Genomic DNA, 16,978 nt, shown 5'->3' with positions numbered 1-16,978 from the left:
TAATTCTGACATTCCCGCTGGGCTGGCGGGCGGCCGCCTTCAGGCCGCCCGCCAGCCCAGCGGGAAAGAGGCTTCCACGATGAAGCCGGCTCGGAATCGAGCCGGCGGAGTGGAAGCTGTGCGACGGGTGCAGTTGCACCCGTCGCGTATTTCACTGTCTGCGCAGCAGACAGTGAAATACATTTAGGGGCACTCTTACGGGGGCCCCTGCAGTGCCCATGCCAGTGGCATGGGCACTGCAGGGGCCCCAAGGGGCCCCGCGACCCCCCCCTACCGCCATCCGGTTCCCGGCGGGCGGACCGCCAGGAACTGGATGGCGGTAGGGGGGGGTCGGAATCCCCTCGGCGGCGCAGCTAGCTGCGCCGCCTTGGAGGATTCCAATGGGCGGCGGTACACTGGCGGGAGACCGCCAGTGTTGCCGGTCCGACCGCGGCTTTACCGTTGTGTTACCATTGTGACGCTATACATATGTTGTGACATATGTATAGTGCACACGTGTAATGGTGTCCCCGCACTCACAAAGTCCGGGGAATTTGCCCGGAACAATGTGGGGGCACCTTGACTTTTTCCAGGGTGCCCACACACTAAGGCCCTCATTCTGACCTTGGCGGGCGGCGGAGGCCGCCCGCCAAAGTCCCGCCGTCAGGTTACCGTTCCGCGGTCGAAAGACCGCGGCGGTAATTCTGACATTCCCGCTGGGCTGGCGGGCGGCCGCCTTCAGGCCGCCCGCCAGCCCAGCGGGAAAGAGGCTTCCACGATGAAGCCGGCTCGGAATCGAGCCGGCGGAGTGGAAGCTGTGCGACGGGTGCAGTTGCACCCGTCGCGTATTTCACTGTCTGCGCAGCAGACAGTGAAATACATTTAGGGGCCCTCTTACGGGGGCCCCTGCAGTGCCCATGCCAGTGGCATGGGCACTGCAGGGGCCCCAAGGGGCCCCGCGACCCCCCCCTACCGCCATCCGGTTCCCGGCGGGCGGACCGCCGGGAACTGGATGGCGGTAGGGGGGGTCGGAATCCCCTCGGCGGCGCAGCTAGCTGCGCCGCCTTGGAGGATTCCAATGGGCGGCGGTACACTGGCGGAAGACCGCCAGTGTTGCCGGTCCGACCGCGGCTTTACCGCCGCGGTCGGAATGCCCATTGGAGCACCGCCGGCCTGTCGGCGGTGCTCCCGCGGTCCTCCAACCCGGCGGTCATGGACCGCCAGGGTTGGAATGACCACCTAAGTAACTTAGCACCCAACCTTTACCAGGTAAAGTTTAGACATATAGGTGACTTATAAGTTACTTAAGTGCAGTGGTAAATGGCTGTTAAATAACGTGGACGTTATTTCACTCAGGCTGCAAGGGCAGGCCTGTGTAAGAATTGTCAGAGCTCCCTATGGGTGGCAAAAGAAATGCTGCAGCCCATAGGGATCTCCTGGAACCCCAATGCCCTCGGTACCTCAGTACCATATACTAGGGAATTATAAGGGTGTTCCAGTATGCCAATATAAATTGGTGAAATTGGTCACTAGCCTGTTAGTGACAATTTGGAAAGAAATGAGAGAGCATAACCACTGAGGTTCTGGATAGCAGAGCCTCAGTGAGACAGTCATAACACAGATAACACATACAGGGCACACTTATGAGCACTGGGGCCCTGGCTGGCAGGGTCCCAGTGACACATACAACTAAAACAACATATATACAGTGAAATATGGGGGTAACATGCCAGGCAAGATGGTACTTTCCTACAAGCTGTACACAGTTCCACCTAAAAGTATTACCTGGTCTACCTTAGGGGAGTGCATCCAGCCATGCAACAAGCAGGCCTGACTATCAAGGCAAGCAAGTGTCAGATGGGGCAGAGTTCTAGCCCAAAATCCAGACCACCCTGAATTGGGAGACTCCTAAAACCAAGACTCAGGTCAAGGCATTTCTTGGCCTGACTGGGTATAACAGGAGATTTGTCAAGAACTATGGGACCATTGTGGCTCCTCTGACAGAACTGACACCTGAAAAACAGCCCAAAAAGGTAATTTGGACCCCAGAGTGTTAGAAGGTATTTAACACTCTGAAGGAGACTATGCACTCAGCACCAGTGTTAGTGTCCCCTGACTACAATAAATCATTTATTGTACAAACAGATGCTTCAGAGCAAGGGATTTGAGCAGTGTTGTCACGAGTAAAAGCGGAGGGCCAAGATAAGTCAGTTGCCTTCAGATGGAGCACTTTTGAGAGGAAAGCCTTTGATGTGGTCTGGTCCCTGAAGAAGCTGAGACCATACCTGTTTGGTACTCACTTCCTTATTCAGACTGACCACAGACCTCTCAGATTGATCATGCAGATGAGGGGGGGGGGACATTACAAAACTGTTGAGGTGGTCCATTTCCCTAGAGGGGATGGACCTCACAGTGGAACACAGATCTGGGAGTGCCCAAGCCAATGCAAATGGACTTTCCAGGTCTTTCTACTTAGCTGATGAGGACTACTAGGGTGTAGGTTAGTACCAACACCTTTCAACTGAGGGGGCAGTGTGAAAAAGTCATCCTTTTGGCCCTGATCACCCCCCATTTTTAAGATTAATACTGGTGTTTACTGACTCTGACTGTGCCCTGGGCACTGCTAACCAGTCCCAGGGCCAGTGCTATGTTTAAAAGGTACAAACAAATCATGCATAATCATAAATTACCCCAAAATTTGACCTTGGAATCAAAAGTACTTTTAAAGTCTCAAACTACAGTATTTTTACATAAACACCCCCCTTAGGTCTGTCCTAGGTGCCCCAGGAGTGCAGTGTAAATATAAGTAGGGACATTATAAAATATGTTTCATAGGCCCTGAAGAGGGAAAGACAGCCATATTTGTTTTTCCCCATTGTACAGAACTCCATAGGCTAACATTGGGAGGAATTTTTTTTTTTTTTAATAAACAATTTTATTAGTTTTGCATGACAACTTAATAACAATAGGTCACATCTGCACCCCATAGGCATATTAGTGTACAAATCCCATTTAGTTTGCATGGGTACATAATCACCACTGATTGTGATGTTCAGGAACATGTCACTCAATTGTCGTCACACCTAAGGCGTAGCATTTGATCGGATATCCCATGTCCCTATCCACCTCCCCCAAACACTGTTATACTAAGCTGGGCACTCTCTTGCTTCATATACCAAATGTTCTTGCTGGGCACAGCAGTCCACCTCTTGCCGCCATTAAGCAATTGCCGGTGCTGTCTCTGCTTTCCAGCCATTTGTGATATCTCTTTTTGCTACCAGGCATCCCACCCCCAAGAAGGCCCGCTCCTCTCTGCTAGTCCCCACTCCCTCCAGGACACCCAACAGGAATGGCAGTGGGGCAGCCTCCACCTGCAGGATTCTGGAGATTTCTTCTGTGACCGCTCGCCAATAGGTTACTATGTGTGGGCAGACCCATACCATATGTAGAAGTCTGCAGTGGGGCCCACACAGCGGGGGCAGTCCGCGTGAGGTTGGAGGCCTGCTTTGTGCATTTTATCAGGCGTGAGGTATGCTGTATGTAGATAATATGTTTGTTCCACACAAAAGAGGGTGGTCATAGTTAAGATACTCAGACCATCAAGGCATCCTGCCAATCCTCGTCCTCTATTCGGCCCAGCCAGCCCTCCCACCTCTTTTGAAGCTTATTGGACGGTTCTGTTGTGTTGGTGACCAGGGTGAGGTATATCTGAGACACCCCTCCCATGCCTAAACCACCCATCAGAGTTTTTGCTTCCACAGGACTAAACTCAAGGAGGGTCGTGCCAACCTGAATATGTACGCTCTATGCATGCCTGAGTTGTAGATATTTATGAAACTGGGTCTTAGTGAGGGAGTACTGCCGCTGAAGCTCCTGAAAGGACCGCATATGGGAGTCCACCCAGATGTCTCCCAAAAGTGAAATGCCTATATGGTCCCATTTCTGGAACCCCTCCAGGGCCAAGTCCTCGCCAAGCCATCCCCCGCCATAGCGGGGTTGGTTGGGTGAGCCTCCGGCACCATCCCATTGCTCCCTGTGCCACCCTCCACCCCAGCAGCACCACTCTTGTTACATCTGGAATCATACAGGGATGGGGGTTACCATACAGCATCGCAAGCAGTCTGGGAAAGCCCATTGTCAGGAGTTCGAGTTGGTAAGCTGGATCTGACCAACCACCTCCCAGCCAGTCATTAATCACCAGCAAGTGCATTGCTAAGTAATAGAGATAGAGATTGGACATTCCCAACCTCCCTGCATACAGATTCCCTTGACAAGTGCGGAATGCAAGCCAAGGGTGAGAATTGTACCATAGGAATAGTCACACTAATGCATCCATTTCTTTAAACCATCTCTTAGGTACTGGTAAGGGAAATTCTGGAGAAGATAGAGGAACTGGGGTAGAACCATCATTTCATATAGTGCTATTCTTCCCAAGACATTATTGGGCACGGTCTGCCATCTCTGAAGGTCTGATCTGATTCTCTGAGTGAGTGGTGAGACATTGAGCGACCAGGCCAATTCGGGCAGAAGGGCAACATTCACTCCCAGGTACTGAAAGCTTGTACGCCGGATAGGAATACTATTTTGCCAGTCATAGCAATCCCTTGCTGGATGCAAGGGGACTATCATGGACTTGCTGGGGTTGAGTGTCAAGCCAGAGGGCTCAGAGAACAGCCCCAGTATTTGGAAAGATCGTAGTCCGCTACTGGCCGGGTTAGCCAGGTACAGGAGTACTTCATCCGCGTACAACGCTATACGTTCTTCGTGCCCTGTGGGCCAGGACCAGCCATCAATCAATGGGTCTTCTCTTATAATCTTCGCAAGCAATTCCATTGCTAGTGCAGAGAGAAGTGAGGACAAAGGGCACCCCCGGCGGGTTACCCGGCAAATAGGAAAAGGATCCGATACTACCCCATTCTCCTGCACCCGAGCGGTTGGATTGGAATAAAGGATTTTCACCAGTCCCCGATATTCGGGACCGATTCCGGCGCTTAGAAGCACTTGGGAAAGATGTGTCCTATCCACTGTGTTAAACACTTTTTCAAAGTCTATGAGAAGTAGCGCCAGAGGAGGGGTCAGGGAGAAACGATAAGCCAGTGCTACTTGTAGTCGTCTAATGAAATGCCTAGTACTCCGAGTCGGCATAAAGCCACATTGATCCGGGTATATCAGTGAGAGTAACACCCTCTTCAGCCTGGTGGCTAATATTGTAGATAGAATCTTAACTTCGGTGTTAAGGAGTGAGGTAGGGCAGAAAGCAGAACAATGCTGCGATTGAGTATGGGTCTTTGGGATCACCACAATGGTGGCTTGATCGAGACCCGGGGAACAACCACTCATCTGTTCAGCTTCCTCATACATGCTCAGTAGGTGGGGGTCCAGGATATTGCTACATTTGTTGTAAAGGTCTGCCGGAAACCCGTCAGGGCCTTGGGTCTTACCCGAGGCCAGAGCTGAAATAGCGGTCTTGACCTCTTCTAGCACTATGGGTTCATCGAGGTCTTGTCTCTCCACTGTTGAGATTCTAGGGAAGGACTCTGCTTGCCAGGAGCCGGTTCGCCAGCCACTGCAGCAGCTTTCCGTTTTTGTCTCCTCAACCGTATATGCGGACTGTCGAGACTTGCCACATGTGCTTTGCAGTTTCAAGAGTGAGATGCCTGAGTTCTTCTCTTGTGTTTGTGGTGGAGGGGAGCTGATGCTCGAGGCCTAGCACCCGGGCCTTGAGGTCTGCCACTTGTTGGTTCTTCGTGTGTTCTCTTAGGGGGCAGGCCAAACATCTCCTCTGCCTGAGGGTGGCCTTACAAGCGGCTCATATTATGCCCGGTGATGGCACAGATGCCAAGTTGTTTGCGAAGTATTGGTTACATTGGTCTATTAGGGCTTTAATATATTCACTAATCTGGAGGTGCCAAGCATTCAATCGCCACCTTGGACGGTGGGTTACATCGGTGTTAGCCAATTAGACAAGGAGAGGTGCGTGGTCAGAGACCCCGAGCTGCAGTGTCCCTTCCACCGTCACCCGAGAGACATCTAGTGCAGGCATGAAGAGGAGGTCGATTCTGGCATGTGTATGGTGCACTGCCAACGTATGTGTGTATTGCCGCACTCTGGGCGCCCAAATCCACCACACATCACAAAAGCCCAGGCCCTCTGCCCAACGGCCCAGTGTTGTGGCTGAGCTGCACAGCTCACGGAGGGGGATCCGGTGGTATTAATCTCTGGATTATGATGGAGTTGAAGTCCCCCCCAGAATTGTCAATCCCGGCGGGAGCCGTGCCACCACCTCTTGGAGAGTCTCCATGAATCGTTTAAATGCTCCAGGGGGGGCATAGGCGCTCAGGAGGTTAATGGGTTGTACGCCAAGTGTGCCTGACACGGCTGCATAGCACTCATGTGCAAGCATAGGGAAATTGGTGTCAAGCAAGTGTGTCTCCTGGAGCAGGGCTATACAAGGGGCAAAGTGGCGGAGAGTGTTGAAGGCCGCAGAGCGCTTGATTTTATCTAGGAGCCCAATAACATTTCAGGAGAGAACCTGTTTAGAGAGTTCCAGTGTGTGTGGGGAACTGGTGTTGATGTACGTAAGGGTTTATCCCTAGGTCCGCGATGTGACCTCCTGAAAGAAAAATGTTAGTACAGACAATATCGAACCATAACATGACAGTAGAGTGTTCCACTGTTACTTCATCCCATACCCCCAATGCCCCCGCCCCATACTTCCATCCCTGAAGCATCTGTCGCCCTTAAACACAACCAAAACCTCAAAAACAAGGTGTCCGTTATAGGCGTGGAGAGGTGGACCCCTCCATATAGTCAGAGTTCTGCAACATTGCTGCCCTCTATCCTGCATCCATTGTCAGACAAGAGGCCTCCCTCTCACCTCCGTTATAGTGACATATGGTCAATTTGTTCTTGTGTCCTATGGCAGTGAGGGAGTTTGGCTAAGGCGATCGTCCTCATGGTTTGGCACAGGTCTCTTCTCTTCCGGGCCATCGAAGCAGTCATTCTCCTCAGGCAATCAGGATTGGTTGTTTCTTTCTCCTCAGATGATTGAGTCGGTCCGCTATGCTTCCTTCAGCAGGAACGGGTATGCCTGTCTTCGCCCCGTAACCCTGGTGAGTCAATGCAGCTGGGTCCCGGGGGATTTCTTTCTTGATGGGAGGGGCCCTTCCGTGCGACACAGTGCTCTTCAGTGAGCCAGTCCTATGCAACTTCGGGCGAGCCAAAGAAGAAGGATTTCCCACCCATAAGGACTTAAAGGTGCACAGGGAAAAGGAGCATGTATAACAGCTGCATTGCCCTTAGCTTTTGCTTGACTCCCTCATAGGAGCGACGTTTAGCCTGTTCTTTTCGGGTATAATGTGGGAAGGTAAGGATCTTCCTGCAGAGATCCGGGTGCACACTTGGCTCCCTGAGGATAGAATTGCAGTTTTTAAAATTGAGAAATCTAGCAATCATTGGTCATCTGGGCCCACCCTGTGGGAGTATGGGTGCCAGTGCCCTGTGGGCATGCCCAATGGTAAACCAAGGTGACAGTCATTGCTGCGGGACCCAGGACCTGATCCAGTGCTACAGAAACTCGATCACTGGGGTCTCTTCCGCTCCTTCTGGGAAGCCGATAAAGCTCAAGTTAATGCATCTGGAGCGATTCTCTGTATCCTTAGCTGTATGGTGTAGTTCGCCAATACGGGTCAGCAATTGGGCGACTTTGGTTTTAAGATCTGTGATTTCGTCTTCTGCTACGGAGACTCAGTCTTCTACTTCTTTGATTCGGCCCACCGCTGTCCGCAGATCTTGTCGCAGTAGGCTCACATCTTCCCGTTCTTCACCAATTTTCGTTTCAACTGCTAATTGCAAGGATTGAATGGATTGCAGGATCGTGCCCACACCCTCCATGACAGGGGTCTCTGGTGACGTGCCACCCGTCCTGTGGGGGGATGTTTGCGTGGTAAACTGGTCAATGCGCTGCTGGGACATTGGTGGCTGTTTGTTAGTTTTGTCTTTCCCCATTGTTGATGTATGGGCTCTGAGTGATTTGCCCCCTCCACGTATCTCAATCGGATCACCCACCACAGGGTATCTCTATAGGGCTCGGGCGATGGTCACTCACTGCCGGGGAGGGATTTTAGGGCTCAGTTTTGAGGGACTGCGTAGTCATCAGGGATCAGCGGGCGGAAATAGGTGCAACAGGCAATGGGGTCTAGGAAGCGAAGCGTGTCTCACATTGTGGCCCACACCTGCTCGGCCAGTGCTGCCCCACACTCTTTTCACTTGACTCTCTTCTCTGCACCACACCTTGTGTCACGCTGGCCAACTCCACCTCTGATGTTTCGCCCATGCATCCACCTCCACTCAGAGGCTCCTCACTTGTTTACAGTCTGTGCTAGGCTCCAGGGGGCCCATGCTGTGGTTCCTTCTCCAACATCCACTGCCCCACTCCAGCTCACAATCCAATTCCCACAATGTGTGGGCACTGGGGCCTTTCAGGCCCCCCTGTGCCCCTCAGGGCCTGTGCGGCACCCCCATCTCAGGCCGGCCATGCCACTCTCTGTTCCAGCTCAGCCCACTCAGGCAGGTCTTGGGACCTGCCGGGGGGGCTGGATCACCCCGGCCTCGACCTGGGCGTCAGGCCTTCTTGTGCTCGCACAGCACAGTCGGTGCTCCCTGGTCAGGTCTACGCAGACTGGGATAGCCGCAACAACACCACATCTCCCCGGCTCTCCGCTTGTCCTCCCATGCACTTAACAGCACACCCAGATCATCCACCTCTCCTTGGCTGTATTCCAGGCTTCAGATTCCAGTACTGGTTACACAATCTCATGTACTCTGGGGACTCCACCATGCCCCCCCAGTACTCCCATAACAGTCTTCTGAGGTTTTCACTGCAGCCCCAGCTGCTGCCACCTCACAGACAGGCTTCTGCCCTCCTCAGGCTTGAGCAGTTCAATCCCAGGAAGGCAGAACCATGCATTTCCTTTAGGAGAGGGGTGTTCCACTCTCTACTTTTGGAAACAGGTGTTATGGGCATGGAAGGGGTCTCCTCCCACAGCCTCTGGAAATGCTTTGAAGGGCACAGATGGTGCCCTCCTTGCATAATCCAGTCTACACCAGTTCAGGGTCCCCCAGTCCCTGCTCTGGTGCGAAACAGGACAAAGGAAAGGAGAGTGACCACTTCCCTGTCCATCACCACCCCAGAGGTGGTGCCTACAGCTCCTCGAGTATGTCCCTGGGTTCTGACATCTTTTGTTCAGGATGGTCAGGGAACTCTGGGAGCATCTGTGTGGCCAGTGCCAGCAGGTGACGTCAGAGACCCCTCCTGGTTCTTCCCTGGTTAGAGTACCAATCCCCCTTTCAGGGCTATTCAAGGTTTCTCCTCTGTGTGTTTCTTCAGGTTTGGATTGCAAGACTCCAGCAGGAATCCTCTGCATCCTCTACTTCATCTTTCTACCACAGATCAACCTCTGTCTTCTCCAGGAACTCTGCAAAACTGCAACAAAGAAGCAAAGACAAATTCTGCAACCTTATAAATTCAGCTCCTGCCAGCAACTGCAACAGTTTCCAGGTGGTGCATCCTCCAAGGACTGTCTGTCTTCAGCCTGCACCAGAAGGACCGAAGGAATCTCCTGTGGAGTGACAGAGTTACTTCCCTGTTTTAGCAGGCCCCTCTCTGCAGAAAAAAATGGTGGCTTGGACCCCTCTCCAGATGACAGGCGTGGATCCAGCAACATGGGTGGTGGGCCAAAGTGACTCCGGCAGCCCCACTGTCCAGCTGTCCAACTTTGGTGATGGTAAGAGCTTCTCTTACCACACAAGACAACCCCCTTGCACCACATTACTTAAAGTTGTTTACAGTTGCTAAGGCTTGTGTGCGACCTTCCACAAAGTTCTTACTGCATAGCAGAGCTTAGGGCCCCAGTACTCCATCCTGTGACGCACAGCTTCCTGAGTGGTTCTCCAGCAGCGTGGGAATCCTTTGTGTCGTCCTGCATGGGCCTCTATTTGTACCTCCTTTGTCCCCCTGCTGTGGGACTCCTGTGCATGCTGCCTGGGCTTCTGTGGGCTCTCTGAGTTGCCGAGAGCCCCTCTGCCTCCCCCTCCTGGGTAGAGGTCACCAGGTCCCTCCTGGTCCCTGACAGCACCATTGTCTGATAATCATGAGCTTTGTGTTTACCAAGGCTTGATGGCGGAATCCAGTGACGCATTCATCTATCCGGCAAGGGACATATTCTGCATCAACCAGGAACCCACATCTGTCTTCCTTGGTGCAATACTGACTTTGTCTTCTCACCGGTGGTTCCACTTTTGCACCTTCATCCATATTAGTAGGGGCTACTGTTCTCCCTGGAATATTCAGTGCTTCTTGGACTTGGTCCTTTCTTCCACAGGTCTTCAGGTCCAAGAATCTATTGTTGGTGTCTTGCAGTATCTTCTGGTTCTTGCATTATCTTCTATCATGACTGCTAGTGTGCTTTATGTAACTTGTTGTGTTTTTACTCCTGCTTTCCTGGGCTCTGGGGTGGGGTATTTTACTTACCTTTGGTGTTTTCTTACATTCCCAGTGCCCCTCTACACACTACACTTGCCTAGGTGGGCAACTGACTTTCGCATTCCACTATTTTAGTATATGGTTTGTGCTCCCCTAGGCCCATTGCAACCTATGGTGTTTTTCACTATTTGCACTGTGTACTTACCTGTTTCTGGTTACTAGTGTATATATTGTGTGATTTACTTACCTCCCACAGAAGTATAGCCTACAAAGTATTTTTGGCATTGTGTGACTAAAATAAAGTACCTCTATTTTTGTAACACTGAGTATTGTTTTTCATGCGTGTAAATACTGTGTGACAACAGTGGTATTGCAAGAGCTTTGCATGTCTCCTAGTTCAGCCTTGGCTGCTCTGTCTACAGCTACCTCTAGATAGCCTGGCTTCTAGACACTGACTACATTTCACTAATAAAGGATAACTGGATGTGGTATAAGTACCTTTGGTACCCACTGCAAACCAGGCCAGACCACTACAGAGAGCACCTGCACTTTAGTACTGATCAGCAGAGATAAAGTGTTCAGAGTCCTACAGCCAACAACAAGAGGTCAGAAAAATAGAAAGAAGGAGGCAAAAAGTTTGGGGATGACCTTGCAAAAAGGGCCAGGTCCAACAGTGCTGGCTAATGTATACAATTGGATTGCTTCATGATTCCCCCGACTGGCATTAATTGTATTTCAAATAGACTGAAGAGATGGCATTTAAAAATGTAAAGGAAGAAGTTATACATTTGGAAGACAGGGGATATTTCTCTCAAACTAATTAAAGAAACTGCATGAGAAAAATATAGCACGAGGCCTGTAGCTCAGAGTGTGGTTGCATGCCTACAACCTGCCGCCTAACATCACTGCCAAAATAAACCTCCTCTTGAAGTGGAATCTGTGGGGCAGAGATCAGACACCTCAATGCTTCCACTGGGAGTTGGGGGGTCCTCTGGGTTGGGAGGGGTGTTTTTTGTTTGGTAGGGGTTGGGATTGGGAGGGTTGGGATTGGTAGGGGAGGGTTAGGATTTGGAAGGGGTTGAAAGGCATTTGGGAGGGCTGGATTTACATCTGGAAGATTTTGGGTGGGATGTGGAAGGGGTTGTTTGGAAAGTCGAAGGTGGAATGGCTGCAAAGATGTGTGGGAGGGATGGTTTTGGGTTTGGAAGGGGTCAGGGCCAGAGAAAAAATATGTCTTCATTGGGGAAATTGGTAGGGTGCTCTTCAGGGAGTTTGTTTGTGGGGTAGAGGGAGTGGCTGTGTCTGTTGTCTGTGTGTGTGTGTGGGGGGGGGGGGGGGGGGGTCTTGAAGGTGTGGGTTCCTGAGGGTCTAGAGTATCTGGTGTATGTTTAGATTTTTGTCTCTGACTGGTTGTCTGTTGGGTGTAAGTGTGGATGTGTGTTTTGTAGATATGGTATATGTTGGTGTGGTGGTGGTTATGCTGACTGGGTGTGTGCTGGTGGCGTGTGGTGGTGTTGGTGTAGTTGTGGGTGTTGTGCCTGTGGGTGTGCTGATGGGGGTGTGTGTGTGTGTTTGTTTCATGGTGAGTGTGATGCCTGTGGTTGTGCTTGTGGTGGTGGGGTGTGTGATGTCTGCATGTGTGTATCTGAGGCTGTGTTTTTGTCTGTGTTGGTGTGAGGATGTGCTGCTTGCGGTTATTGCAGTGGGTGCATGCAAATGTTTGTATGTGCTGGGGATAGGGCTGGGTTGAGGGATTTTGGATGAGGTAGGGGTGGAAGTCTGGGCATGAGGCTGGGGTAGGTGGGAGGCTGCACCCAAAGAGGAGGTTGAACCCCTGAATGACTGCTATAGGCCAGACAGGGCACTGTGAATGCCATCCAGTTAAGCCAGCATCTGGGTGTTCTGGCCAGCCAACCCTTGGATGGCATTCAGAAGTACAGTCTGGCCTACAATGATTATCTGTAATAGGTCTACAGCCTCCTGTCTGAGCGCAGCCTAGGACACAGGGCAGGTGTGGAGGTGACTGCAGCAAAGCCAACACTGCCTCTTTAGAGCGGTCAGCTATGGCCAACTGGAGCTTGGAATGTGCATGGGGGATGCCGCCGCAGGTGTTACAGTCACTCCAGGGTCTGTCACCACTAGGAACTGGTCCTCATTGGAGACCTCTGAAGAAGATTTTTTAGTCAGTTGGAGGTTTCATGCCAGTCTACTCACTCTCCATGCCAATGGTTCCCTTTGTGTCTGTGGTGTCCACACCCGATTCCCAGTGGCCTGCTTCCTTCCTGTGGCTGCTGTCACCTTCACCTTGGCCAGATAAATGGAAGCTAGTATATTTTTAAATGTCAGATATGAACAACACTGTTCTTGGCAAGATATGGCACAACAAAATGTGAACTGTGACTTTGTGTGAAGTTGATAGTTCAGCAGGGGACGTACTACCTTTGTTGATGGTATTGCAAAAAATAATAAAAAGTCTGTACAAATAATACATTTCAAATGTATTATTTACACATAATGAAAAACAAATATAATATAAACTAATGTTTTTGGATGTTCCCACAATTTGATAGCAATGTGTGTACGTGTATTACACAATGACATTCCTAATATTTTGAAGACTTAAGATGTGTGTTGATATTAAAAATATGGTGTGACCATTTCAGCTCGTAGTTTTTTTCCATACATGCAGGTCTCTGAGCCCAGCCATAGATAGGAGACAATGGTCTCAGGTGTTCCGGCCCTTTTCAGACCTTGCCACCATGGAGGAAAGGAATGTCATTAAAGAAAACCTTTTTGCTAAATAGGCAAACTATCCTGGATTTGTGTCAGCAGTTAGAGCCTGATCTCATTCCTCACCATATGAATCCAACAGCCCTAACACCAATGGAGAAACTCATAGCAGTACTGCATTTTGTGGCCACTTACTCTATTCAATATACTGTGACAGTATCTGGGGGCATGTCCCAATCAACATTCAGTGGTACGCTATAGGAAATCCTTGCTTCCTTCATGAGACACAAACAGCTACATCTAGTTCAAATGTAAACAGGGTTTTGCCACTGTGAAGGGAGATTTTCATGCTTTGAGAGGACTACCAACTACTTGGACTACTTGGATCAATAGATAACACTTATATTGCCTTGGTGTCATCACACACAAGGGAACAGGTCTACTGCAACTGGAAGAACTTAATTTCATCAATGTGTAAGTTGTCTGCTTAGTAGATTTATACATCCCAAGTGTGTGTGCCTGCTTCCCTTGGTCAACACATGATTAATTTGTACTACGGAACAGCACCATGCCCCTGCAGATGTCACAATTAGGACCAGAGAGGGCCTGGCTTGTTGGTAAGTACAATATGACTTGAGCATCTGTTGCCTAAATCCTAGTTTAGGAAGAGACAGTTTCTTGATATTTAAGTAATCTGTTGATGTGTTGCCTCTATGTAGGAGACTCAGCATATCCTAACCTACCATAGTTACTGGCACCGATGAGGAGTCCAACAACACCAGGGGAAGTCTGCTTCAGTGAGGGCCATGGAAGAACACAGAAGCCAGTGGAGCAGGTTTAGGTGCCTGGACAAGAGCAATGGAGCCTTCCTCTACTCACCCGATAAGGTATGCCAAATCGTGGTTGCCTGCTGTATGGTCCATAACATCGCCCTGCAATAGAACTTCTTTATTATCGCAGAGGAGGAAGACCTTGATGAGCCACAGGGTAAGGATTTTGAAATGCCTAATGAAGATGATAGTGGTGAAAAAGAATGAGTTTACTTACATCAAGATGTGATTGAATACTTCTTCACCTGATTCTAAGTGTACATTTACAAATAGTAACCTCTAATGTCAGAACAACTTATGACAGAGAGAACATATCCATCTGCAATGGTAATCTGTTAGGAATGGTCAGTGCAGGAAAGTCCAAGGCAAAGATGTTAGTGGAACAGAGTTTCCCTACACTGACTACTGTGTTTGTTGCCATAGAGTATATTTACTTGTGCTAAGTATGTGTCTCTTCCTAACTTGTCATTTGAGTAAAAATTAATATTTGAAATCATTATATACCCCTTATTCTGTGTCAGGGTCTTTCACCATGCTATCTTCATTTGAACATTTCAAGGTTGTGACATTTGCAGTGATATCTTGATGTTAGAAAGTAAAAAGTGAACAAGTGTTGATCCTGGGACAGACACACACTTGGGATGGAGAGATCTTGTATAGAGTCATCTTGCACCCTGAATGAATGGAAGCTCGGGAGATTGTATCAGACCTGTTTTATGTGTAATGGTGCCTTTAAGGCAACATATGCCACTTAACTTGCTCTATCCACATGTGTATGCCAAGCCCTAGCATATTCCTTCACTTTGCTAAATCTTCAATTTGTGTTCAGTGGAGGTAGTTGTTGATTTATCTCCTCACAGGTGATAGCTCTTTTCAACACACCTCTGAATGTTGGTTATGTAATTGCACCAGAAGCTGCCACAGTGTCCTGCAATGACCATGTGGCCTCACATTTTGTTGCTGCCGTGATATTGACTATTGGTGTTAATGATGTAGGACTCCCAAGGTGAAGGCAGGACGTTTGGCTCCAGCTGAGGCTAGGTATCCATGATAGTTTGTCTATTCAATTTGTTCCCACGTGATATTCCCTTCCTTCCATTGTGTCAAGGTCAGGGAGTGCCTACCTCTGAATGGAACATACTATTAGGGTACTTCATGTTTTGGGGATATCTGTTCAGAATGCCTCATTGAGGAGTTCCCTGCATCTGTATGACAATACATTGGGATTTTGTTTTGTATGAATGAAATGGGGAAACATTACCTCTTGGCAATTTCTATTTTACATTTAAAGCTGTTGGATCAATATATTTTGTAAAAATCATGATGAAATAGAAATGTAAGATTGCATTCCATAATAAGAACAACATCGTTCTTGTAGTATATGCTCATAGTATTTATTTCCATTAACCAGGCAAATTTAAAGTGTGCGTAGTAATGAGAAAAAGGCAACAAAAAAGTCTGTCATGGTGGATGAATGTATAGTGGTAAAGGCAAAATTGTTTGTAGTCCAGTGTCCAAAATACAACTGTCCTCAGAAAAGGTAATTGTGTCTAAGAAATAGTCCACAGAGTGAATGTTAAACACCCACAAGAGGATATCAGGTACGGTGATTCCTGGAGGTGGTGGAGGTCTTGCCATCCTCTCGTGACAAGCCGGATGACTGTCACCTCCTGGGAGGAGTGGGGTACAGGTGCAGGGACTGGGATGGGGGCAGCAGGCCCCTCTTGGGGCCGGACCTCTGTCTGGCAGTGGTATAGTTGGGCAAGAGGTAGAGGGGCCGAGGGGCCACAGACAGAGAAAGATGGAATTGGAAAAGGCCTGCTCACTTGGTGTTAAATGACGAATAGCACCAAAGTCAGGGTGCTCATATTTTCATCATCTTGGCATATTTTCAACTTGAGCTCCCTCTGTACCTCCTGGTTCTCCTGGAGCACAGTTACCACCTGGTCCATCACTTCTTGGGACTGTTATACTGCTCCCAAAGCTCATTCTATTGTGGTCTGGCTAACAAAGACCCCAGTGTCCTGATTTTGGTGGCCCATGGATTCCCTCCCACAACCGCTACCCCCACTACTCTGTGCCCTTGAAACAGTGTGCCCCATCCCACTGTGTCCTGGCAGAACGTAAGACAGAGTGGCTGATGGAGCAACATTTGCCAGGACTGGGGGAGCACAAGATAGATGTTGGGTTCCTAGGTACCCAGGAAGTGGAGGTGTCCTGCTTCTGTGATCGTGTTTTAGCTGGGGCTGGAGGTGTAGGTGTGGGTCCTGTGTGACTCACTGGGGCTGTCTGGCCAGACAGACCAGATGGACTATCTGGCTCTGGATCATCCATACTTACAGGAGGAGAGTCCTCAGTGACTGCCTGTTCCTGGATAGGAGTGGAGGTTTCTTGGGTGATAGATGTTGGTTCACTGGTCTGTGGGGTTGGACTCGAGAAGAATGCAGAGAATATCCAATTAATATCTAGTTTGTGCATCCTATGGATCTTTGTGTCCAAATGGGGCAACCTAAAACAGAAATGATATAAATATTTTGAAGTGTGTAAATCTCTGAAAATTTTATTTATGGAAAATAAAAATGGCCTGAGAATGTTTAATTCTCAAAACAAGTTTTGTGGCCTCAGGCTACTTAATTGCTTTAATGGGGAATAGGGCTGGTTTAGTGTATTTCCCAGGATGCAATTCCTATTTGGCCTCGGAGAGTTCCTTGCTTGTGCTAATGTGAACTATTGTTTCCGGAACCAATCTTGAGCTTTAGAATCCCCTCTTCAGGCAGGCACTCAAACAATGAGAGGTAGTTGTACTGCGTCTCAGCAGGGGTGGATTAATGCGCAGAACTACAGTTGCCAGATTTAAGTTGGCATAGGACAGTGAAGGCAGAGTGGGTGGGCACCAGCTTCTGTTGCAGAACGCTTTTGTGGGTGCAGTGCCAGGTGCTGTCCATTCACAGTGCAA

At 49.4% G+C, this 16,978-nt stretch overlaps 1 long non-coding RNA gene across 3 annotated transcripts in view; it reads right to left on the bottom strand.

Moving 5' to 3' along the window:
* Positions 1-16,978, bottom strand: part of LOC138285080 (uncharacterized) — a 134,309-nt gene that overhangs the window by 54,599 nt on the left and 62,732 nt on the right. Inside the window, exon 2 of one of the 3 annotated variants that reach the window (XR_011201514.1) lies at positions 16,363-16,531. The exons of the other annotated variants lie outside the window; for them this stretch is intronic. This is a non-coding gene — a long non-coding RNA (uncharacterized lncRNA). The remainder of the gene's footprint in view (positions 1-16,362; positions 16,532-16,978) is intronic. 3 annotated transcript variants of the gene reach the window in all.

Source organism: Pleurodeles waltl, chromosome 3_1 (assembly GCF_031143425.1).
Source record: "Pleurodeles waltl isolate 20211129_DDA chromosome 3_1, aPleWal1.hap1.20221129, whole genome shotgun sequence".
Taxonomy (NCBI): Eukaryota; Metazoa; Chordata; class Amphibia; order Caudata; family Salamandridae; genus Pleurodeles; species Pleurodeles waltl.
This window is presented reverse-complemented; position numbering and strand designations above follow the sequence as displayed.